General features: G+C 35.8%; 1 protein-coding gene across 13 annotated transcripts in view; it reads right to left on the reverse strand.

The window, feature by feature from the left end:
* Window positions 1-26,916, reverse strand: part of arhgap36 (Rho GTPase activating protein 36) — a 99,097-nt gene that overhangs the window by 64,423 nt on the left and 7,758 nt on the right. For 5 of the 13 annotated variants that reach the window (XM_073906686.1, XM_073906687.1, XM_073906688.1 and 2 more), the window contains exon 1: window positions 6,734-6,902. The exons of 4 other annotated variants lie outside the window; for them this stretch is intronic. The gene's annotated coding sequence lies outside the window, so the exon portion shown is untranslated. Of the gene's footprint in view, window positions 1-1,019; window positions 1,107-6,733; window positions 6,914-13,709; window positions 14,048-26,916 lie in introns of those variants that run through there. 4 more of the 13 variants (XM_073906690.1, XM_073906693.1, XM_073906689.1 and 1 more) reach the window with 3 other exon arrangements.

The following is a 26,916-nucleotide window of genomic DNA, read 5'->3' on the forward strand; positions in this document are numbered from 1 at the left end:
GAGAGACCACCACTGACAAGCCTTTGCTTTAGCTCTGATACAAGTTTTGTTTATGGAGAAAATGAGAAACAGCATCCATCAGCCACATTCTCTGAGAAACGATCACTGACAAACCCTTGCTGCAGCTCTGATAAAAGTTTTGTTCATGGAAACAATGAAAAAGAAGCACAGATGTTTAGGTGTTCTGCATTTCTTCACCTTGGAATTTTAAGGTTCTATCTGCATTCTAAATAATTTTGAGATATTGAGTTTTAAAGTTTTTGCATTCCATATAGCAAACAGTATGTGTGTAACATTAGTTATTTTTAAATAAAAAGTCTTAAAATGTAAACAACTTATAAAAAACATCCCATAATGTAAATAGGTTGTCATTTAATAGGAATATGTCAATAACTCAATTTTGACAAAAAATGTCAGATAGAACCTTGTAATTGTAAGGTGACAAGTTGTTTTATCTATAGTAATAAAATGTGTATAATCCATACAAAGTGTGACTAATGAGCTGATTGATTGGTTCTTGTAACAGCCTAAATTTCCAGAAACTGAATTTCAATGATTCTGTATTCTAATTGGTAAAGTGGTCATACCTTCATTCAGAAACAAGCAACATGACACTATCATTATTTTTCTGCCTGTTTTAACTTTAAAACATAAATGTTGCATATGCTCGAGTTGTTAGAAATTATGCCATTAAAAAACAATTGTAACATGACTGAATGTCCATATGAAGAGTTCAGATGCAAAAACCTCTAAGAGCAGTTTGAAATTTTGATCTAAAAATAGCATTTTTCCTCAGGCTCCAATGTTTATGTTCAGTTATTTCACTTTAAAAGGTAATGAAAAAAAGTATTCTTTGCCATAAATATGAAATTACTGAACATATAGACAGCAGCCTGAGAACAATGTTTATTTTAAAAGAAAAATTCAGATGGCATTTAGAGGTTTTTACATCTAAACTCTTCATATATAAAACCCCCATCATTTACACCAGTAAATACATGTGTGAGATGTCTGCTCACTAGAGTTTAACTGAAAGCAGAAGCCATTTCCTTATGTCCATGTGTGAGGTCACTTTCCACTCCTGCTGTGGTCATGAAGCATGCCAACTGGTGTCGAGAAAAGGTCACAGGTCAAAGGTCATGTTTGTTTTGATTATAGTAGAGATAAGTGTAAGCAGAATCACATTCATCAAATATCAAGCTGATACCTGAACCTTTAAATGTCCTTAGAATCAGAGAAGTTTGTTTTTAAATGGTTTATAATAGTTTACTGATGCCTGCAATTTTCACTTTTTTTGCAACTGTCTTTCACAGCAGCGGAATCTTGCAAATCAAGGGAACTTAAACATCTTAAATGCAACTTAACAGTCTTTGTTTCTCTATAACACTCTCTTGATCTAATTTGATTAATAAATGGTTCTCAGGTAATTACAAAAAATGCATTACAAAGTGAGCTAAACATTAAAGAACCTTAAAGAACCTTTTAAGAGTTCACACTTAGCTAATGATAATAAAGCTTGTTTAGCGTGCTGTTCCGGGAGAGAGCCCGGGAGAGCATATAAGAGCCTCGAGCCCTGGGCTCCCTCCCGTTGCAAGGCGAGAGGGGAGTTTGAGCTCAGGTAGATCTTGATGACTCCCCCTCCTGCTTATTGTAGCTAAGTGTCGGATATAGATGCTGAGAAGGTGTACTCAGAGTTTGGCTAAAATATTTTGTATTAACTGTTTAGGGTGCTTGTTTTTGAACTGTGGCAGGAAACCGGAGGACCTGGGGAAAACCCATGCGATCACGGGAAGAACGAGCAAAACTCCGCACAGAAATGTCGCCTGGTTTGGAAGGGAATTAAACCAGGGGCATTCTTGCTGTGAGGCAACAGCGCTAATCACCGGCCACCGTGTCGCCGGTTTGAAAAGAGGGAAAGTAGGGTTGGGTGGGGGGGTTTCTTCGAGACGAAGATATTTCGATGAGAAAAGTCTGGTTATTTATAGTGAGTTAAGGATCGTCTAATAGGATAATTAGTCATGAGCTAAAGTTGGAACAGCTGTGAACAATCATAAGCACGTGATCCTCTTGAATTTGTTTATAAATAAACTTTGCGTATATTTATATTTAGAACTTTTATATTTGTTAACTTTTTTATGTATTACAAATAAATACTGCTTTTTATTTTGAGTCTAGTATAGCTTTGGTGAGCATACAGTAAGTAACCTTTTCAAAAACATAAATTAAAAAAACTTGATAACTAAACCTTTTTGGAATAAGTTATAAATTAAATTGTGGCATTTATAAAACAATGGGAAAATACACTCATATAATACAATTTGAGGGTTGGAAGATGAGAGACGCTTTAGAGCAATTTAAGAGACAATGTTTCATAAGAATATCTTTCCCACATACACTGCCCCTTCTTAAAACAAAACAGTGAAAGTCAGGATGAAGGGAAGAGCAAAACACAAACACATGGAGCATTAAACCGTTCTTCAAAGCACACTGAAACCTAAACCATCGTTCATCAGAGGTATTGTGCACATTTACTGGACACAAAAGAAAAATAGCCGTACAAAACACAAAACATTATATTATGTTTGAGGAATCTTGGGTTAGTGTCCCAAATGAGGGAAGCAAATACTATTAGAGTTCAATCGCACAGTACACATTTTAGTGGGTTTAAAACTCAAGACATCTGGCATATTCGGCATATAAATTGACAAAAAAACATTGTGTGTGTATGTGTATCATGTGTATGTGTATATATATAATAGATCTCCAGATCCAATACAATAATAATATTAATACAATACAATACAATATACAATACAATTAGTAGGAAAAATAAAATAAATAATTCTTGTTAACTTCCGGCCACAACTGTATCTAATCTAGTAACAACCTGACTTTGTCTGCCGTCTGGAGGTATTATAAAGTTGACGACGACAACATTGCCGTAGCAAACTGTGAGATATGTGAACTTTGCAAGTAAAGGATTAAAGGATTGCAAGAGGTGAAGACGTTTTATTATTTATGACTTTTTTGTTCAAGCTACCTCACAAAAGTGCTCTGTTTCTTAACAGAGTTGTTAAATGTTAGAATAAGGTGAATTAAATAAATAATAAGGAACATCCTGGATATATATATATAATAAAATAAAGGGTTTTTTACAAAACTACCATGATATGAAATCCATGTTTGCAGTATACACTATAACAAGTTGTTTTGTACAACTTAAAATAAGTTGAGGGGGCCAAATTATCCCAAATAGGGTGTATTTAACAATATCAACATTAAGACAATTGACAAATAAAAGTAGATCTATGCAGATCTATTGTTTATTTATTCTTTTTAGTAGGGCTTCTTTGAACTGATTGCCGCACTTCTTGAATGCTATAAGACAATAACACAAGGTTCATCTAAGTCGATCTAGCATGCTTTTTAAAGTTCATGGTCATTAATATTATTACAAGTCCATTTTTATTTAGTGCATATCAACTTTAAAGAAAGTATCTGCACACTGATTCATTTGGACTAACACAATACCTTATATTCATACAAAAATTTAAACAAAAACAAGACAGAATGACTAATTTCTGAGAACAGTGAGAGCACAATAAAAACAAATTTATAGCTTCAAAAGAGTTCTACTGAGTTTGACAGTTTAACTCATGCACATACTGAGACCTCAGAGAGAATGAGACTGCATGCAGTGTTTTATGAAAAATAAAAATATGATTCATATGAATATACACAATAATCTTTACACAAGACCAACATTTCAGACAATGAAATAGATGGTGTTAACAAAACAATAATAGCAATAAATCTGCTCTGCTCTTATGTCACATACAGTATGCTAAAATAAAGGTTCTTATTTGTGTCTCCCCTGAGACCCTTTACAGTTCATAAAATAACATTTTTTGCCTTAGGGTTAAGAGCATTTTAATAATATACTTATCTTTTTTACATGGTTATGAACCTACAGTCTTAAAAATAACTCGTTGTAACCCGATTTTTTTATATGGACAAACCCAACTTTGGGTTAACTTTTTCTGTTAAATAAATTACCTTTTTAACCGAATGATTGGGTTTATCCATATTAGACCCAGCGTTGGGTTAAAACAACCCAGTATTTTATTAGAGTGTAAAGGACCTTTTAATGCCAGTGTTTTCAAAAAGAACTATTTACATCCATAAAGACCTGACTTTCTGCAAATAAAATTGTTTACAGAGAAAAGAGGTTCTTAAGATTATTAAAATGTTTTCATATATTCTTTTATCTGAAATGTTCTTTAGCTGCTAAAAGTTATTCATGGATCCATAGATTATTTTTTATTATCAAGAATGTGATTTTGACAGATGTTGTACCATAGCAAGCAATGGAAAAATCAAGAACATATATATAAACTAAATGGGACTTGAACAATACAGTGGACTTGAAAATAGCTCAATAACATGTCCATGTGCAAATCAGATTCATGCATTCTCATCTGAGAGAAGTAATCTAAGCGCAGACATACCTGAGTGCAAGACAAGACCCAGACAAAAACATCAGGGGTCCATAAATATTGTTGCAAGACTGTTCTTGAGTACTAGAACAATAAAGTAAACAGTTTTGCGAAATTGCTTCACTTCATTTTGAGATTTTCTTAGACATCCATCCAGAGGAAACAATAGTCGATTACTTAAAAAGTCTTTCTCAGTCCATGCTCTTATTTCCTTTCAGAATTCCTGTCCGATTTCCACTTCATATACTTCTTGAGCCCTGACCATATTTGTCTCCTGATCCTTAAAACCTGGCTCATGGTCCCTCATGAGAACCTCAATATAAATACTCGTATTTAGAAACATGCTGATGGTTTCCAGATGCCCCATTTTAAATAATTTCAAAGTGTTTGTATAACCGTTCCAGTAACGTTCCTGGTGTTCTTACTGTATCAAAGGAACACAATCAGATCATATGCATATACACACACATATCTGGGATAAAATTCTATTGTTCTATGACGTACTATGTACATCTGGGGAACATTTGAATTAATGGCTTGTTTTGCTGTGCCTCAATGCAAATGAATGCTCATAATGCAAGTGTGTATTATTGTGTGTGAAAATAAACAGCTCTAGCATTATTTGAGTGGCTCATACAGAGGAAAGTTACACAGAACTTCTCTGTTCTTGAGCAACACACCAAAGCCCATCTGATCTCTTTGAGCATTTAGAGAACTGAAAGAAAAGTGAGAAAATAAAACAGCAACAGTTTGCCCTACTGAGTAATCCATTAGAGCTATACTGTGTCCAACAACAAATAAAAAGCCAATGAAATATCTACCTTTAAACTGAGCATCGCTTTCGCACAGCTTTAAAACAATTAGATAACATTTGCATGAAAAGATTTCTAACAAGGGCTCTTTTTATTGCACAGACTGATTTAGCCTGGCAGTATCCCTCAATTGCACTTATTAATAGGCATTATTCTCTAAAAGATATTTTTCTGAGAGAAAGAAACCAAAGTCATCATTATGCATGTGGCACTGTCTGGTGGTCTAATCAGTGGTTAAATTCATGTACCTGATGGGATAAAGTCAACAACTGAATCCAAATGAATATGAGGTCTGTTTTTTGTTTCAAGTCTGTTGAATCTCACATTAAAAAAATGTTAAACTCCACTTCACAGGCAGTAAAGTCTCAAAAACAAATGTAATGCTCTTATGGCAGCACGCAATGTCAGTTGTGGAGGCTCCTATCTGTATCATAAAAGGAGTCATAATTGTGTTAAATAAATATATACATAATCTCTTTTAATAAGACTAAAATGAAAAAAAAATATTTCAATTATGAGTTCTATTAAATAATTATTTGTATTAGTAATGTTCAAATATTAAAAAAAACAATTATGATATTTTCTTTAACAAATGTGATGTAATTAGTAAAATGTTAAGCTGTTTTAATAAAAAGAGAAAAAATAAAGAACTCTGATCTTAAATCAAATTTGTATTCACCAAAAAATACTTTCAGATATTAATATTTTGATATTTCACTACTTTTCAAAATTACAAGAGACATTACAACACCAAGACTTGTTGTCAATCTTTAAAGTAAGATCCAATAGGTAACATTAGATATTTTTAAGCAGTTATAATTAATCTTTGTTGGCATTGGTTAATAAACACACAGCAGTGCATTATGTGTATTGATGTTTACTGAGATTAATAAATGATTCAGTAATTATTTCCCATAATTTCCATTCTTAAATGTTACCAAACTTTTTTTTCAAGCCCAGCTTAATATATCCCCAAAAAGTAATTAAATAGATAGAATTCAAAAGCTGAAAACATGTCCACCACTCAGTAAATGAATGAAAACAATAACATAGACAAAGAAAGAGTAAACATCCTGTCATTGACCCTTATGTAGACAGAATTGTTCTACGTAAGTAAACATACACAGACTGCTCATCTTTACCCAAAACAGTAAGCAGTAGCTGGCAGTTAAGCATGTGAAATCCAGATTTAACCACATTAACAAACAAAACACACTGTGTCCTGTCTCAAACAAACACTTGTGGTATCACACACGTCTGTAAACACTATTAGTAACGCTATTTCCTTAGCACAGTGCTGTTGATCATTGTATTTACACACTCACTGAATAACATTTACACAACGAAAAAAAAGTCTAAAATGTGAGTAAAATACTACAGACGCAGTCAGACATCATTCCTCATTAAAGATGTAAATTGACTCACAGACACGCTGGACTGAACCTGCAGACCGGCAGACAGGAGCAGACTGTGGAAATGCGCGCAGACTCTTCAGACAGGTAGAGCATGAGACGGGCAGACAGAGGGAGGGCAGGATAAAGAGCGAGAGGCAGGTCTGTCTATCCTCTCCATCTGCCATGCACGCATGTAAATCAGCCCCGGGGCTGCCAAGAGCAAACTTCAGTTCAAGTAAACCCTCACACGACAGTGACGCGCAGCAGAAAGGGAGGAGCCTGAGACTGATAGCACGAGCATCAGGGCTTTGAGTGAGTTTCCCTGTCTGAAACTGACTATGATTCATCAGCAGCTCCGTCCTCCCGCTGGCAAGAGGGGGTTACTGTGTGTGCTCACGAGTGCATTCCTGTCGAAATCCCAACACAGAAATCAAAACATTAACGCACTAGCAAAACTGAATGTGTGGTACTGAAGAAGCTTGGGTCTCCAAAGTTCTGCATATCATTTCGTCAACTAGCGGAGTTTTCATTCCCCAGTAAACAATTTAGTGTTTTATAGATGCTTAATACACTAGACATCTAAACGTAGACAGCTTGACTAACACAAGGCTAAACTTGGGCTGTCAGTGAAAATCTACGTTAAAGAATAGCCCAAAACTAGACTAGTAGTCAAATAGACAGATAAGACTTTACATGTCATTCATTTCTGTTTGTTTGATGTTTTGGTCTCTTCTTAGTAGTCTATTAGATTTTGCACAAATTTTACCTTGTTTTAGCCAAACGATGTTCAGACGTCTATTAGACATCTATTAGGCATCTTATAAAAAAATAAAATGCTTTCTGGGTCCTTACCCCTAAGAGAGTTTCCATCAAATCTAATTACTAATTTCTGCAAAACGTTTTTAATAATTTCTCAATTTTGATCAAAACTGTTGAGAAAAGATTGTCATACTATTAAACAAATGTGTGAATTAAACTTCTCTCATAATACGTCAAAAAGGAAAAATCATGGTGACACCTAAGTTGTTTTCATTGCAGTAATTTGTATTAAAGTGAACTGAATCAGTTTTTCAACTACACCAGCATTCTAGCATCACTCTGTTTCCTGCCTGATATGCTAAAATCTATTACATAGATAATCTGAATAAATAAATAATTTTATTCTATTTTTATTTCTAATTTTTTCATGATCTTCTGTATGTAAAGCTGCTTTGACACAACATTTTCAGGCCCTTAACCGACCTATTGAAAGGGTTATTTTTCTCAAAAGGTGGACCTTTTTACAGTTATTCACTTCATTTTCTATTAAATTATGAGATTCAAATACTGCATTTTAGTGACATTTTAAGTACTAATCTTGTCAGATTACAACCACACTTTTTAATGCAACAAAAAAATTTCCTACAAAGTGTTTACAATACACTACGAAGTGTTGATTTAAAAATGTGCATTTAAAGTGTAAGTCACTACAGTTTTATCAAAAATTGTTATGGGATTAGAATTTCAAGGTAAACATTTTAAATAAAGAAATATTAAATATTTTTAAAATACAAATTTTACTATTATCCATCATTTAAAAAAAATATGTTAAAACTTTTTTTTTTTTTTTTTTTTTTAACTGTAGCCTATAGACAAATAACACACTGGACAGCTCTTTCCTCAGTCAGAGTTTGTCCATTTGCAAACACACAAGCAATTAAAAATGTAATGTAAAAATGAAAAATTATGTAAAAGTGCTATAGAAAAAAAAGATGACTTGACTTTTGACTTTTGTGAATTATCTGAAAAACTGTCTCATGCTAAAATAAAAACATTTTGTGTTTTGTTTTAGCCAAACTAAAAATACTGCCCTGCAAAAAGTAAATAAATTAATTAAATTCAGACTGAAACATGTCCACCAATAAAGAAAGAAAGAAAGAAAGAAAGAAAGAAAGAAAGAAAGAAAGAAAGAAAGAAAGAAAGAAAGAAAGAAAGAAAGAAAGAAAGAAAGAAAGAAAGAAAGAAGAAAAGAAAAGAAAGAGTAAGCATCCCATCATTGGACCTTGTGAAGATATTTGCTATAAATCTTGTGTGTTTCTATACATCAGAGATGCCATAGGGCCTGCGAGCCAAGTTTGCTCATTATAACCTTTGATTTGGCCCACCATCCCATTTGAGATGAGAGTAAGTATGATGGAGAGGTTTGGGGCGAATGATTTTAACACCAAGGTCATTATTTCTAATTTGATGTAACCTTTTTTGTTTGTTTTATTGCTAAGCTGTTTCAATTAACTGTTGTAAATGAATCAAACTTAAAAAAAATGTAAACACTGTCACTCGACAGATAGATGACTATAAAGAAGACATCTACAAGCAAATCAAGGCAAAAACTAGTGCAAATCTGTTATTAATGAGGTTGTTTTGTTTTTACTGCAATAAGTTCATTATAAACATTATTAAATAAATTAGGAAATTACTCTTGGTAAATTACCCCCCTTATATTAGCCTTCGGCCCACTAGCCTAACTCAACTTTAGTTTTTGGTTTCCTATGACCCTTTATAAGAGTTTGGGAACCCCTGCTTTAAATCTATGATGTTCCACATAGCTAAAAAATCATCTGATGCAAGCATAACATATTTTGATCAAGTGTATTTCCACTTCACATTTTCAGTTTGTGCAATTTGAAGGGTGATGGAAACACACCTACTGCCACCTTTGGCTTGATCGTAGTTGGGTTGGTATACTGTAGCTGCACTACACTCTAGAGCTGTACATTATTGGAAAAATATGACATTGCGATACTTTGTTTTGCTGTGATATATATTGCGATATGAAAACAATTTCATCAGATGACTTGAATAGCTCTATTTGTGAAATAGATTAATTTTAGATTTGTAAATCGCATATAAAAATAAAATTGCAAGAATTACGTTAGACCAAAGAAAAAAGTAAATTAACAGTTCTTTATGGTTTTCCAGAGAGTCAAACAGTATTCAAATATAGAAATTTATATGTAAAAATAACACAGTACAGTCTTTATTGTATTAACAAATCGGTAAATTATATATAGTTTTTCATAAAGTTTCATGAAACAAATGTTTTATGTTATTGTGCCTGAATGCTTTACACTTTCTTAAAAAAAAAAATAAAAAAAAAACTTTAAAACACATGCAAATGATAAAGTTTCACTCTGTTATGGTTGTACACTACATTGACTCTGATTGCTGATTGACTATTATCCCAGCTTAACATTGCATAACTTGTGAGGTATTACGGACACCCACATTTCAATATCGATGCCAAAACGATAAATTGTCCAGCCCTACTACAGTCAATTACATAATGCTACAATGACATTTACATTGAACTGAACTCAATCATTATTAACTAGATCAAAACCAGCACTTTATAAAGTGAACTTATATTACACTGAAGGAATTCATACCTCATTTTCAATTATTGCCTGTTTTCTTTGTAAAACTGCTTTGTCCCTATTTGTAAAAAAGCACTACAGAAATAAAAAAATGGCTTGAATAAGAAGAACAATGAAAGAGGTGAGATTTTCAGGCACATGGTGGAGGAATAAAAAGCAAAAGATATTTACAATCTCATGAAGAGCATATTCAGATACAGATTGGCCATTCAACTGTGTGCTGACCTCACAGATCTAAATTTGTGTCTTTTACACACATTCCACTTTTGCACGATAACCTTACAGCTGAAGGCATGATACCATATGAGTCTTTGTGCTCAGTGTGTCTAAACTGAGAAAAGTGTGGGAAAAGTCCACCGCACCACATTATAATCTGGATATAATGTACACTGCTGTTTGAAATGTTGAGGTTGGTTTGATTTATGTTTTTGAAAGTAGTCTCTAAAGCTTACCAAAGACATTTGCTTTAAAAAAAAGTAGTTGTGCCATCAATAGTTATATTATGTAATTTTATTTCAAATAAAAATTAATGTTTTCTTTTTTAGTATATTTTAAATTATCATTTATTTCTGTGATGCTTTAAAATGGAATTTTCATGATCATTACTAGTCTTTACAATCATTCTAACATGTTGATTTCATGCTCAAGAACCATTTTTTCTAACAATTATCAGTGAGATCAAAATGATTATACTGCTTTTTGATGTCAATACTGTTATACCATGAATGAAATTTCAAAGAACAGCATTTATTTGCAATACTTTCATTCATTTTCTTTTTGGCTTAGTCCCTTTCTTAATCAGGGTCTAGCGTAGGTTAGCTGCCCTTACAGCTGCAACCCGACACACATACACAACGGCCAATTTAGCTTATTCAATTCACCTATACTGCATGTATTTGGACTGTGGGGTAAACTGGAGCACCCTGGAGGAAATTTATTTGCAATTGAAATATATATTTTTTACAACAGAGAATTCTCAAAAGAATTTTGGTCACACTTTTTTTTTTAACATACAATTCTTGCTATTAACGAAACACTAAGACTTGTAGCTCAATAACACTAATTTGCTGCTTATTAATAGATAGTAAAGTAGTAGTTGGGTTTAGGTATTGTGTAGGATCAGGGATGTAGAACAAAATCATACTTTATAAGTACTATTAAACATCCAATAACTTAATAATGGGCCGGTAATAAACCAATAGTTAAAAGTGGGAATAGGTACTTAAACTACAGTGTTATGATGATTTTTATAGAATTATCAGTGTTGAAAACCAAAACCATTGTTTCTCAGGTAGCAAAGAATTCTGGCCCAGATTTCATTCAATTGGCACTGTCATACAGCAAGTGGGCCAAGCATGGCCTGGGTTTGGTGGAGGTGGCACTGTTAAGGCAGCACAAAATACTTGGACCATATGTAAAAATTTGTATTTGGCCCAGATGTTAAATATTGATATGTGGGTCATATATGTTTGGCCTATCTTAACCCACATTTAAATTACATTTAAATTATTTTCGGATAAAGAAATAAAATTCTATCAATCAGGTCTCTTCAAGAAAAAGCACACCCATGGCGTGTGTTGTAAAAAATGATGAATGAGAGAAGAACCCCAGGAGACTTGAAACAAGCAGAATTCCTTTACTGAGATGTGTTGGTTAATCTGCAGTCAAACAGTGTCTTCAAGAAGTCCATGTGTCTGCAAGAGCCTCTTACAGGTCTGCAGTCTGTGAGTTTTATCACAAGACTGATTTGAGACAAAGATGTCCTGTCTACAATGTGTTCTTAGGAGGAGGGGAGATGGCTAAACAAAGCATGCAAATGAAGTAGGTAGGTAGGTGGATAAACTAGCCAAGTCACTGACCACGCAAGTTTATCAACAAAGGGGTGAAAGTATTACCCGAAGACAAAGGCAAAGTCATTAAAAGCCTGCCCATAGCATTTGCATCACTTTGGCTCAGCCAGTAGTCAGAGAGACAAAGGTTTAATGTCGCTCATGGCTGGGCTGTTACAGATTGTAATGAAATGATATAATTAAAATCAACAAAGAAAATAACTTTTCCATCGTATGTAGATTATTGTTCATTTGAAATGATATGTAAATTTATATTTCCACAAGTGCATATAGCGTAATGCTTCATGGGTTTATCAATTTCATTGCAGTCATGACACACCAACATATCTGGCCCAGTTCTATTATCAGTTATTAACTTGTTGGCCCTTGTCTGGAAGCCAGTCTTGGTCCATGTACCGTAGTTCACTGCAGCATGTGGGTCGAGCAAAACCTGATTATGAAATTTTCCTATGCAGGTCTGCTTGATATTGTAGTCAAAAACTAAAGATTCTTTAGGATTTTTTGATCAATGGAGTATTTATGAAACATGAATTATTTGCAACAGATATTTTTATAACATTATAAACACACTTATAACGAACTTATAAAGAACCTTTTTTTTTAAGTGGAAAACCCTTTTCAACAAGGTCTTATGTTAATATGGTTTGCATTACCTAACACAGATCAGTAAAATATCAACAAATGAAACATCATTGTGAAAGTATTTGCTCTCACTGAAGCATACAATGATTGTTAAATCATGCTGGATAACATGATGATCAGGTTTTGTACAAACTTGTGATGATCATGTCAGCTCAAGTGTTAGGACGCCATGCACTATTTGGCTTTGAAGGGGCACCAGTGGCATTCCTAATTCATTAGAGCTCTAGGCGTGGGATGACTTAACCCAAGCACTATGTCAAAGCTTACTAGCACATGGGTGTGGGAACAGTTAGTGTAGTAGTGTAATTGGGACTTGGGATCAATCCCGACCCAAACTAATAAACAATTCCTTAAAATAAAACACATGAAATGGATGCTAATTGCTAAGAAATGGTCAAACGCATCATTGTTTGTACAAAATTAGTATGTGTTTCCAATAGCAGCGCCTTTGTTGTGCGTGAGTGAGCATGTGATGTTTGTTTGGTCAGTTCCTGACAGCTCAGCAAATGATCCTATTAGTGTAGTTCTGTGTGGCTAGTCGACAGACTGACAGATTGAGAACATTAGCGAAGAGCTCCTGGGTATCTGCACAGCTAGTGGCATACAGACTAGTGTTCATTCAAGCCTTGACACACAACAAAACACACACACACCTTCAGGATGTACTAGACACATGGATAAGCATAAAGTAAAATCTGTATTATAGACAAGACAGTGATTTGACTGGTTAGCATGAAGCTGTTAGCCTCTGCTGGTAGATGTCGTAGTACACCTCCCCAGATTGATGTTCCCTCAAAAGTGACTGTTTATTCAGGTGGAATAACGTTTTTATTACCAACATATCAATCACAGTTAGTTCATTAGTAGATGTAGAGAGATATTTGGATGATATTTGTCCCTGTCATCCTCTTCTGCCAGCTGAGCAGGTGCCATGCTAACAGCTAGCTTTTCTCCAGGCCCTCTCTGACGTAAAATAACTACAGTGTCACTGATTGTAGACATATTTTTTATTTCAGGCTGATAAATGTGTGGCTCTGAATAATGCGTTTGGAATGTGGTGTGAAGCTGTGAGCAGTATGTCTTGGATTTGCCATTAATTTACCATCTGCAGGATTTGGATGTGCTCGAGCTCTCAGGGGATTCTTCCATCTCTGACAAGGATGAAAATACGGTCCAGATGTCTTCACCACTTTTACCATCCATCCGCAGTCATACTGTTTTCATAACACCAGGACTGCCAAAAGAGCCTCCATCACTTAGCAAGGTTGCTGAACAAAAACCCTTTTTTGGCTGATTTTTAGGAAGGACTACATACGATTCATTCAGTGACGTGCAACCTTTCATTTTGATTTGTGTTTATGTATGAGATCCAATAAATCATTGGTAGAAGTATAGTGTAAAAAGCTTTGGACTCATTCTCCAATGAAAAAAAAAAGTGATGACTGTCCCAGTGGTTTTCCATACACATGGGATTGTCGATATCCGGCCATTAAAAGAGAAGTGCCCTTTAGTTTCATGTATTCAACCTCTGACCTTCACATCAAGGATGCTCACTTCCTGTTTTGCCAACAACTGTTAGGTTAATATAACAGGATCACATGACTCTGATACAGGATGGACAGGAACAGGATCAGAGCTGTCCTGAGGAAAAACCCAACGTTTGCAGGTTTAGTACGGATGCTCTGATGATGTGGAAAGGGTGACACATACATGTACTAAATTTATACTTGTCTATGAAATGTTTATGACAAACATAATTCACCATTTATTAGCTAGTCCAGCCTAATTAGTTATCATGTCTGTGTATTTGCATTAGAGGAAGCCAACTTTGACGTAAAGCTAAAGGCTACACTGCCCACTACAGGCCTAAAGCATCAATACTAAATCTCATTCACAGTCAGTGATGGAGGGACACAAATCAACAATTTGTGTGAAAAGTACTGATATTTTAATGAATCATGTTACTCTGGTAAATATATAAAGTCTAACTTTCCAATTTCACAAGAGAATTTTAATGTACTTAAGTCTTTAAAATGTACCCTGTTCAGGTGGTAATACTCACAGACCCATTTGATTTCATAGACTGGACTTTTTATTTATTTATTTGTACTTTTTACAGATTTTAATTCACCAACAACTGACAGTTATGACCTACAGTATATATTATTTTAATTTACAATAAGTGATTTGTCATTAGTTAATTAGGCACTCAAGCTGAAAGGAGTCTTGCGCAGGCACAATCTGACAGATCTGACTGATAGTCCGGTTTGGTCCTCAGGCCAGACCTGGAGCAGGCACTATTACACAGATCTGTCTATCTGCCTTGTCTTCATCATGTTGACAACATACAGGTACGACTGGAATTCATTTTAAACAATCAATGTATCACATTATGCAATTAAATGTCCAAATAGTACAGATTCTAATAATAATATAACATAAATATTTATTGACAAAAAATACATATTATCCAATATAAATCTAAGCTGTTTATACTAGCCATGATATTACTAGCTGTGAAGTTCTGCCATAAGAACACCTAGACCTACACGTAATACCACTCATCATAACAGGCATATGAATAGGTGTAAGATTATCAGATGTGTACACTATTTCATACATTTCAGTGCCTTCATGCCTGCTTAACCCTGCAAACTGCAACTTCATCAAACAATTTAAAACTTTAACCTAGCTTTTCAAGGAGTGAGTTCTCCTTTGTAGTTGGGGGAGAGAGCTAGTGTGGTTATAATCAAACACTTGATGCCGATCACAATTCAATTGCCAAACCATCGTTTTTTTATGTTGTCAGGACTTTATCTTTAAGAGAGCATACTCACACTATGCTATCCGAACCATGCCCAGGCCCGTTTCCCAGATCATTTGAGAAGAGTGAGTGCTTGGAACCGGGCTCAGGCATGCAGTGAATGCAAACTGTTGTAGATTATTAATGACGCATACCCCTCATTGCACGACAGCTGCACCTTTCGCAAACCTCCTAATTCCTGCAGCACGAGGACTTGGTTGTTTATGGTTGTTTATGAGTGTCAAAAGTGGCTGACCTGTTCGGCAAAATATTCGACTGCGTGTCACTGCATCCCAAAACACTAAAATGATATTACTAAAGGAATCTCCACTGTGCTGAGCGAAAGCGCTTACTGAACAGCATATCATTGACGTAAGCATGCCCAGGCCCAAATGTAAAGTGAGTGTGGGCCGTTGGTAGAGACAGGAGGGGGGACAAGCATGCTTTGGCCCAGTTCAAGGCAACTGTACATAGTGTGAGTACACCATTAGGCTGAAGGTAGACAGATGCACAGCTACACCAAGAACAGGGGTAGGGTCTGTCTGCAAACTGCAAGACAGGACCGTAGCATGAAGAGCAAGTAACTTGTATTAGAGGCGAAATTAATTAATTAATTAATTAATTGAAGCCACATGTCAAAACTATGTTGTCGGCAAAATGGCACTCTACCCATCACAGTTAAACTACTACACCTAAACCAATCTGAAAACCCAACCATTAATGTTAACGTCTACACCTTCCCCAACACCAAACTCAACCATCACAGTTATTAACGTCTACACCTACCCCAATCCTAAACCCTAACATTATAGTTAATAAAATCTACATCTACACAACCCCAAACCCAACCATCAGACTTATTAATGTCTATCCCTACCCCAAACCCAACCATCACAGTTATTAACATGTACACCTTCCCCAATCCTAAACCTAACCATTATTGTTATTAATATCTACACCTTGCCCAACCCTAAACCCAACCATCACAGTTATCAATGTCTACACCTTCCCAAATACTAAACCCAACCATTAGTCAATAATGTCTACACCTTCCCCAACCATCACAGTTATTAATGTCTACACCTTCCTCAACCCTTAACCCAACCATTACAGTTATTAATGTCTACACCTAACCCAATCCTAAACCCTAACATTATAGTTAATAATATCTACATCTACACAACCCTAAACCCAACCATCAGACTTATTAATGTCTATACCTACCCCAAACCGAACCATCACAGTTATTAACATGTACACCTTCCCCAATCCTAAACCTAACCCTTATTGTTATTAATATCTACACTTTGCCCAACCCTAAACCCAACCATCACAGTTATCAGTGTCTACACCTTCCCAAATACTAAACCCAACCATTATAGTCAATAATGTCTACACCTTCCCCAACCATCACAGTTATTAATGTCTACACCTTCCTCAACCCTTAACCCAACCATCAGAGTTATTAACATCTGTACCTACCCTAAACCTAAACCCAACCACAGTTATTAATGTCTACACCTACTCCAATCCTTAACCTAACCATTATAGTTATTAGTATCTACACCTTCCTCAACCCTAAACCCAACTACCACAGTTATTAACGTCTACAACTATCCCAACCATCACAGTTATCAACATCTACTCCACTGTGCACGTATAGCCGTGAGTTACGGAGGCTTTCATACTTGATGTGCTCGCCATTGTACTGTTTTGAAATCACAGGACTACAAAACGGATGAAGAAGTCAGCGAGTGGATTGCATGAATGAATATAATGATATCTCAAATGAATCGTTTGTGGAAAATGTATGAAAAACATTTGGAGAAAATGTTCTCTGTAAATTATTTCTGTAAGCTTACCCACAACATCTCGTTGTGACATCTCACATGGTTCTCAATAATTGCAAGTTGCGCCTCTGCTACAAATTATGCCCATTTCATGTTACGTTGCAATCTTGCAGAACTCCACTTGTTGGCTCCACTTTTTGTCTGTTAGTATATAGAGTAGATAGCCTACTTGGGGTTTCCCCCTAGTTTCAATTAACAGTACAATGGCGAGCACGTCAAGTATGAAAGCCTCCACATTTTACAGCTGTGCGTGCACATGAGAGTAGGTGTAGATGTTAATAACTGTGATGGTTGGGTTTAGATGTGGAGTAGGTGTAGACATTAATAACTGTAATAGTTGGGTTCAGGGTTCGCGTAGGTGTAGACGTTAATAATTATATTGGTTGGGTTTAGGGTTGGGGTGGGGTGTAGACGTTAATAACTCTGATAGTTGGGTTTAGATGTGGAGTAGGTGTAGACATTAATAACTGTGATGTTTACGTTTAGAGTCGAGGAAGGTATAGATGTTAATAACTGTGATGGTTGGGTTTAGGTTTAGAGAAGGTATAGACGTTAATAACTGTGATGGTTGGGTTTAGGATTAGGGTAGGTGTGGACGTTAATAACTGTGATGGTTGGGTTTAGGGTTGGGGTGGGTATAGATGTTAATAACTGTAATGGTTGGGTTTAGGTTTAGGGAAGGTATAGACGTTAATAACTGTGATGGTTGGGTTTAGGTTTAGGGAAGGTATAGACGTTAATAACTGGGATGGTTGGGTTTAGGATTGGGGTAGGTGTGTACGTTAATAACTGTAATGGTTGGGTTTAGGGTTGGGGTGGGGTGGGTCTAGATGTTAATAACTGTGATGGTTGCGTTTAGGATTGAGGAAGGTGTAAACGTTAATAACTGTGATTGTTGGTTTTAGGTGTGGAATAGGTATAGACGTTAATAACTGTGATGGTTGGGTTTAGATGTGGAGTAGGTGTAGACATTAATAACTGTAATAGTTGGGTTCAGGGTTCGCGTAGGTGTAGACGTTAATAATTATATTGGTTGGGTTTAGGGTTGGGGTGGGGTGGGTCTAGATGTTAATAACTGTGATGGTTGCGTTTAGGATTGGGGTAGGTGTGTACGTTATTAACTGTAATGGTTGGGTTTAGGGTTGGGGTGGGGTGGGTCTAGATGTTAATAACTGTGATGGTTGCGTTTAGGATTGAGGAAGGTGTAAACGTTAATAACTGTGATTGTTGGTTTTAGGTGTGGAATAGGTATAGACGTTAATAACTGTGATGGTTGGGTTTAGATGTGGAGTAGGTGTAGACATTAATAACTGTAATAGTTGGGTTCAGGGTTCGCGTAGGTGTAGACGTTAATAATTATATTGGTTGGGTTTAGGGTTGAGGAAGGTGTAGACGTTAATAACTTTGAGGGTTGAGGAAGGTGTAGACATTAATAACTGTAATGGTAGGGTTTAGGTTCAGGGAAGGTGTATAGTGTAAAGGTCAACATAGTTTTGACACGTGGGTCTCAATAACTTCAAGTTACCCTTCAATTACAAGTTACACCCCCTACATGTTAGGCCCCTGTATTGCAGCCTGCAGTCAAACCCTACTCATATTTTAGCCAGAATCTACTATAGTTAACATCAGAAAGAATTTCCATGTCAACCACAAGATGGCATCCACAATAGAATCCTGTCAGTGTAAATTTTGACATAATTATTATTTAACTGGTAAATTAACTTATGTATGCATGACAGAAAACAAAATACTTAGTTTCATTCTACTAAAAGATAAATAATCTCAGGGTCTGACTAAGAAGATGAAAAACATACATATTAATGTGAATATCAACCAGCAAAACAAAAACAAAATGTGGTCAAATTTATCACTCGTTATTATTCAGTCCTTTAATTGGACTAAATCAGTCGTATATGTAGGGAAATAGTGAAAAAGGGTATAAGGGGTGATTTCACATACAGGCACCGATTTGAGAACAGACACAAATGGATCTGTTACATTGATTTATTTGTTCAAAAGGTTAACATTTTAACTAGCAAGATTCAGCTTGTTCACAAGTCAGACACTGATGTCATCAACTGTATTTCGTCTCTGAGTGTAATGATTTCTCCAGTTCAAAATAACTTTCTATTCTACGACATTTATGAAACATAGTGGAAAAAAGTGAAATGAAGTGAAAGCACATGTTTACTAAATTAGACATACTCAGAATAAGAGTAAGTACAGTAATAAAATCAAAATACCTGCTGTTCAACATTGCCACAGTATCTTTTTTCTCCCTGAGTCATTTATTATGATTAATGGCATTCACCTGTTACCCTTATACTTTTCTCAGCAGGCCTACGGATCATGTCCTCATGCTCTGTATCTACATGTTGAGGGGAAAAGGTAACAAGTAGTGCTCACTTTGCAGTAAAGTCATGGACAGGCTAAACTATCCTTGTTTTGCTGCTGGTACTGTGCTCGTTTTCTCTTGCAACAAAAATCTGTATATCAGCAGAGACACAAAAAGAGCTAATAGAAATAACAGTGAATATCTGAAGTGTATGTGAAAATTTGACATACTTGATCCTCTGATGATTTTTTCCCATTAACGGTAGGCATTAAAAGCATTCTATAAAAAAAACTGGGTATACCTAGACATAGTGGAAGAATAAGAGATTAGTATTCACCTTATACTCCGGCGATGAGTGGGCGCTGCCATTTGAATCTTTTTGGCTTGAGACTTCCGGTCTCATTCACTTCCATTTATTTTTTGACGTCAAAAACTGCTCGTTACGCTGCTTGATGTTGCAATGGGATATTTTCTTATTATATTATTCTACTTGGTCTGTATAGTCATGCAAACATTTGTTTGTAGAGCAAGTAGTTTGACCATTTTCTGCCGTTTATTATTTCTAGTCATTTCTCCCATAGGCGACTGAATCGGAAGTTCTAAGACAATTGCGAAAACAGGCGCACTTCCGCATTTTAGAATAAGGTCAATATGGAAAGCCATACCCTGTGTCTCAGACACCATTGTTTCCCCTATATTCCATGAGTGTAAAACCCGGTGGACAACAAGCCTATCAGAACACAAAGCAGACTGCTGCGTGACTCACAGGCCTTGCCCTCATCATTTGCATGTACTTTAGGTTGTTCATCTGGACATGATGAGCAGCTGCATCTTAAGGAGAACACAGACTCATATGTAGCTCTGAGATCATTAATATGCAAGCGTTTGATAAGCTACAACATTTCCTAGTAATACAACAATGATATTTTTTCTCCCTTAGTTATTTTTAAGTTTCTATTTAACTTAATATGCATGTGAGACTTTTATTTTGAAAATTGTAGACTCAGATTGTTTACTATGCGTTACTGAGCAACGATTAATTTTCAAACTCTTGCTAGGATGCAAAATGCAGGAATTACAGATTAGACAGCTCCTTTTCATCTATTCAGCTCCACTCTAAAGGGCCATAAGGTATGTTTTGTTCATTTATCATGTTTAATGTAAAATGTGATGCAATGTTTCAACAAACACATGTTTAGACAGCTAAATCATGTTAAATCAATCAGCTCTACTGTCATCTGTTTATGGAGAGGTTTATATTAATTCCTGGCTGTGTTTTCATTGACATTATAGCCTAAAATATAACACAATACATCTTCATCGGCCTCTTTTGTCAAGTTTAATTTTGATTTATTTTTTATCTACAACAGATCTCATGAGCACGATAGGTTAACATTACTTTGATTACTTACTTTAGATAGGGTTTAAGTTAGATAGCTCACTCTCATGTAGGTAAAACAAACCTCCATCCATTAGGTTAAAAAGATTTAACTAGGCATCTACTTCATTTTTAAAATAGTTTTTTTGGCAAATTAAGCATTATTATATTTGTGTTCAGCTCACATCATGCTGTGGGCCCTATCATACACCCGGCGCAATAAGGTGCAAGACGTGTTTGGCACGATTTGTTGCTATTTTCAGACCAGCGCAGCCCTAACTTTCACATTTTGTGCCACACTGCTTAAATAGAAAATCCATTTGTGCCGCTTTGTGGACTCATGGGTGTGCAGGTCAGGAAAAGAGGTGTGTTAAGTTCAGTCTTGGGAGTAAAGCGTTACAAAATTAACGCAGTATTGTGAGGCATTACTAATACATTTTCACTAATATTTTACTTGGTACATGTTCAGTAACGCTTGCGTTACAACAAACTTTTCACCCACAAGGGTCCTGTTTTGGGTGAGTGAACATACATGTGTGTGTTGTTGTCATTAATCTTCCTCTGGCTACTGGAACTTTTTACTTTGAACACTGAATGATTTATGGAGTAATAAATGAACACATAAAACTGGTTCTGGAGACTAAAATTTCACAATATTAGCCTTTACTGTATCATTTTACTGAAATAAATAAATTAATAATCAAATAAATTGTATCTTCCATAAAATAAATTTAAAATGTACTTTACTGCCCAGTGAGCGCCATTTTTAGGGTGATATGTTAAACCGATGTTCTGACCCTTTGTGGTTGTTAAAAATCCCAGGATGTTCTTCGAACCAAACTTGCCCACTGGCCTCTGTCCATCATGGCCTCCAAACCATACCCATATCATAATTGGCTTCATCATTCTGTCTCCTCTCCACCAATCAGCTGGTGTGTGGTGTGCGGCCTGGAGCAATTTAGCTGCTGTCGTGTCATCCAGGTGAATGCTGCAAACTGGTCGTGGATCCCCTAAAATGTGTAAAGCACTTTGAGTGTTCAGAAAAGTGCTATATAAATGTAAGGAATTATTATTATTATTATTATTATTATTTTAGGCAGACCTATCAGTGCGATTCTCATTTCTGTCTTTCTTTCGTGGGAAATATTAGTGGTATAAATAACTAAAATATGTTTCCATCTGTAAAATTTATAGCTTTGCCTTCTCCTTATCAGTAGACAGTAAAATTAACCACACGAAAAAAAAAAAACTGGCATTTAAATCTTACTTCATTTTGTTAGCAAACGATCCAATTGGAAGTGTCTGGAGAGAGGGAAGTTTGGGGTTCTCTCCTAGAACTGCTGCCCCCTTGACAAAGCGGATGAAATGAATGAATGAATGAATAATCCAATTGTTTCCCAAAGAACAAAATCAGGCACCACTTTTATCTAATTTTAGAAATTGTTTTCGATCGTAATCACGATAACAGAACAAAGGACATTCTTAACTTCCATTTCAAGCCGAATTTAAATTGTGTCTATCTTTAGACAGCTTTGATTAGTACTTTGTATCCCAAAGTCATGCATACCAAATTTGAATAGAGCAGTAATGTACAGTTTTAAAAGAAAACACTGACTTGGCTTCTACCAACTGCTTCATCAGTAAATGAGAAATTCAAGGTGTGTGTGTGGGCCAGCCTGCTCTCATTTCGCCTTTGAGGAGGACAGATTGCGTAACATGACTCATAACTTGTCTTATTTCCTTTTCCTTTTATCCTCTCAATCTGCTTCATCTTTTCTCTGCTTTATTATAACATCAATCTGTTCTTCAAAATATCCCTAGAGGTCATGCAGAGGAAATGCCAGTTACAAAAACATTCAGCAAAGATGCCATGCTTCTCTAAACAGGACATTCTCCACCCATCGGCACTGTTCTGCTCCATTATACTGAAAAAAAAATATCACCATCATCAACAACCACTCACTGACATCCACAATAAATAGTTCCCCTGAGTTTGACGGCGCTGGTGTTTTGACCCCAAACACTACAGTACATAACAAAACCAGCGGAGCTTCTTTTCTAAGCACCTGTTTGCCTCTATGGAATGGAGAATTTAACTCGAGGTCATCACATGCAACAACAAAAATTAAATTTGAGGTAATTTGATCTAACATTTAGCCTAATTTTAGCTTATATAGAAAGCATCTACAAAACAACAAGCCACTGGAACTAAATATATCCGTTCAATGTTTAGCAGATTTATTTAAATCATGTGGATGAATTGAGCAGCCCCTCCCAACAGAAATAAATAGCATCAGGGATCAATATGGCCACCCAGGAATCACATTTGGGTCACATTCATGACAGACATCATAACAATGTTGCTGAAGGCTGAAATCACTAGATTATCCGGAATGGCATTCTCTGCTTGTTATTGATCCATCAGTCGATCAGCTATGGCAATTAAAAAGGCATAGTGTTGTCTGACAGCTTTCACTGATGTTTTTTTTTTTTTTTTTTTTCGATGGTTGAAGCCCTTCGCTTATACATGAATTCACCTTTTGACTTCTGGTCCCACATGTTCTGGTTTCATTTGACTTTCATTATTCCTTAACCCTGCTGGACAAGTAAATTCAATCCTAGCTATCCAATTTACTCTCATGGAGTTTTTTTAATAAAACACATAAAAGCAGGCAGAAGCTTGTGACATTAGATGCTGTTTCTGAACTTTTGATTTAATTTGCAGTTATGAGCACAAACCGTTCTAAAAAAACACTTAGAAAAAGAAAAACCTCTTTGTCTTCAGACACTTTTAAAGATTCAAATAGACCAGCTAGATTTTGGATGAAGTGAAAAATAGAGATCACGATACTACCACTATTTTGAGTGGCCAACTAAACTAAACAAGTTTATTGAAGTTACTGGCCATGTATTAATTTAAATTTTTTTTGCTGAAATTCTTATAAACATATGATTGATGAAACAAGTAGTTGCCAGTGGCATAATAAATAAATGCTGCCTTACGCTCATCTCTCATCAGCAATTGTTTCAGTGATCTCGTTTAACTTTGATGGCTTACAAATTTACTAACATGCAGTAGAGGTCTGCGCGGGACTGATTTTTGAGGTCTGCGCGGGAATGATTTTTTAGTCCCGCTCCCACTTGCTTCTGCCAGGTTTTATTCCGCACCTGATCAGCCTTTGATCACCCACTTACAATAATTTTCTACCCGACCGTTCCCACTAAATTTAGATCTGGTTTCCATAATCTCATGTTTAAATTGGGTACTACCAAAAGAGAAAGATAACAGATAAAACTGAGGTTGTGCAAGGATCATGGCCCATTTCCACTGAGTGGTATGGTATGGTACGGTTACGGTAAACCAAACCACACCAGACCACTTTTTCGGCACCCATTCTAAAGGCTACCAAACAAGAGAAGGTTACAGGGATACATCACGAGCTTGTGTAGAGCTAGCCAGAATGAAAACAAAGGAACCGCCATGTTTTAAATACCCAGCCGAGACATTGCATCGTAATACTCTATGCATATAATAATGAGCCATGGATGACCCGAGCTCAAACAAACCTTGTAATTTTCTTTAAGTACAGCCACAAAGCCAAAAAGAACAAAATCGGCCATGTCCTGTTGTTGTTTTACGAGGCCTTCTAAAAGTGCGAGCGGTTTTAGCTTCCTCCAAGGAGCTTGTGATCGCGTCTGTATCTGATATACCGACCTTCTTGAGCTGATGATAATAATGTGTGTGTGAATATTGAAGTATCTTCGCATCTAATCCTTTCAGAAAAGAAAAGGACAAACGCGAGAGTGAAGCGCGAAAAAACAATAGAGAAGCCCAACAAAACACAGGAGCAAACTGAAATGTTTATCATCGCCTTTTGGACTATTATGAACTCCAAATGACAGAATTACTTTCTAACAGAGGTCACATGTGCTGGTGAAGAATAAATACACAGATCAGAGGTTTGCACTGACTTGGCTGTATGTTGTGTGTTGTTTTTGAACCCAAATAAAGGACAATGTATGCTGTGTGTAGTTTCTGTAATTGGTAACATATCGGAGACTGTAAGGGTCTGTATTTGTTCATATATGTTGCATTTATTTATTTTATATAATTGTTACAGTAGTTATAGACATTAGGCTATTTCGCACTGTCATTAATTTGCAGTTGCAATCAAATTATGTTCATAGAAAAGTTAGTAATAAACATTTATACAAGTATTTATGTGTATAAAGCATCTGTTTTGTGAGAGGGCTTCTCATATGATTTGTGAACGACCTGTAGGGCTTTACTGCAGACATTTATTTGAGCAAATATTATGTGAAACTCTCTTGTCATACACCACGCCTAGCAAAAGGTTACTCTTGGCAGTGGAAACGCAAGCCTGATAAAGGAGACCCATACCATCCCATAACGTACCAGTCAGTGGAAATGGGTCATTATATGACTTTGTGAAGAGACATGAGTGCCGCATTAAAGCGGAGGTTCCAGTCTTCTGAAACTGGTTGCACACCGGATATGCCACTCAGCGCCACGCTGAAGCGTGCATATGTTGGAAGTAACATTCGCCAGACGTGCACATTCCCATGTTATTCAAAATCAGACTATTCAGATGGTGCTCAATGGCACGGCAGAAATATAAACAGTGTAACTAAAAAACATAAACATAACATTCACATATTACTTGCTGCGTTTAAAGTGCGTATAATAATTACCTGATTCAGAGTGATGGCTTGGTTAATAGCAGAATTTATGCAGAAAAACTGCATTACCCATCTTAAATCTACAGAAATATTTTGATATGGGCGTGTTAAATTAATATTGCAAACCAAAACATTAAAGTACTGTCATCTTATGTTCACCACAGACTCCATTTTCTCATAGATTTGGGGAACTCATGGTGAATTATTAATTCAGGCCTTTCTATTGATGCAACCTTGCTTTGAAGCAGTAAGTTACTTTCAAAGTGATTTATCAAAGGCTATTTTGATCACTACCAAAGACATATCTGATATGTTATCCCACTACTTATGTGATATATATAATCTGTTATAATATAGATAAAACAATAATGTTTAGTAGAAAAGATCAAAGTTCGTACTTTCACAACTAAACATCAATGATCTCTCCGGACCAAACGCAGATTTGAAGGATTTTTGGCAAAAGTTTAATAGCAGACACATGTGAATGACATTCCTTTTGCAAATAAGATTGCATATGTTTTTACATAGTTAAAATGACTGTAAACTCTCAATGACATAAAAATGTAACTTTCTCTTGCATTTTATGACTTTATGTGTGATGGAGCTTAAAGGTCTTAAGACCATATTTTTTCAAACCACAAAGAAGATTTAAGCTGGGCAAGACTTCTGAATACTCACATTCCACAAGGTGGCCTTTACAGAAAATCCCCTAATAATACAGTAGCATTAATTCTAATTAAAATCATAGTTAAGGCCTTTGTTGTCCTTCAATAAACGTTACGTTACTTAATGGGCAACTTTTTTCACCATTAATTGTACCATGAGGAAGGAAGGAAAGGGAAGTTCTCAGAAGGCCAAACCTCCTTTGTTCTTCCATGTTCATCCATCATATGATAAAAACCTTTCAACTGGAAGTGTTTAAAGTCATGTGATCACTCACAGAGGAAGTTGGTGACAGGCTTTGAAGTGGCGCATAAAAACTGAAAGTTGAAACTGAAGATACGATGTGACGGAAATAGTGACAGACCTTTTCTTCTGCTGTGTGACATACATCTGAGAAAACAATGAAAACAATATAGGGCAAGGACTTCATTCCACACATACATGTTGAGTGGAAATCCAGCATATGTCACCAGAGAGAGGTCAAGATGAGTTGAAATATTTTAGTTCTAAATGACTTTACCAATAACACAAGCTGCAGTAGTATGGGCTGTGTAGTTTGATTAAACATATGGACCTCAT

The sequence above is a fragment of the Danio rerio genome, chromosome 7 (genome assembly GCF_049306965.1).
Source record: "Danio rerio strain Tuebingen ecotype United States chromosome 7, GRCz12tu, whole genome shotgun sequence".
Classification (NCBI taxonomy): Eukaryota; Metazoa; Chordata; class Actinopteri; order Cypriniformes; family Danionidae; genus Danio; species Danio rerio.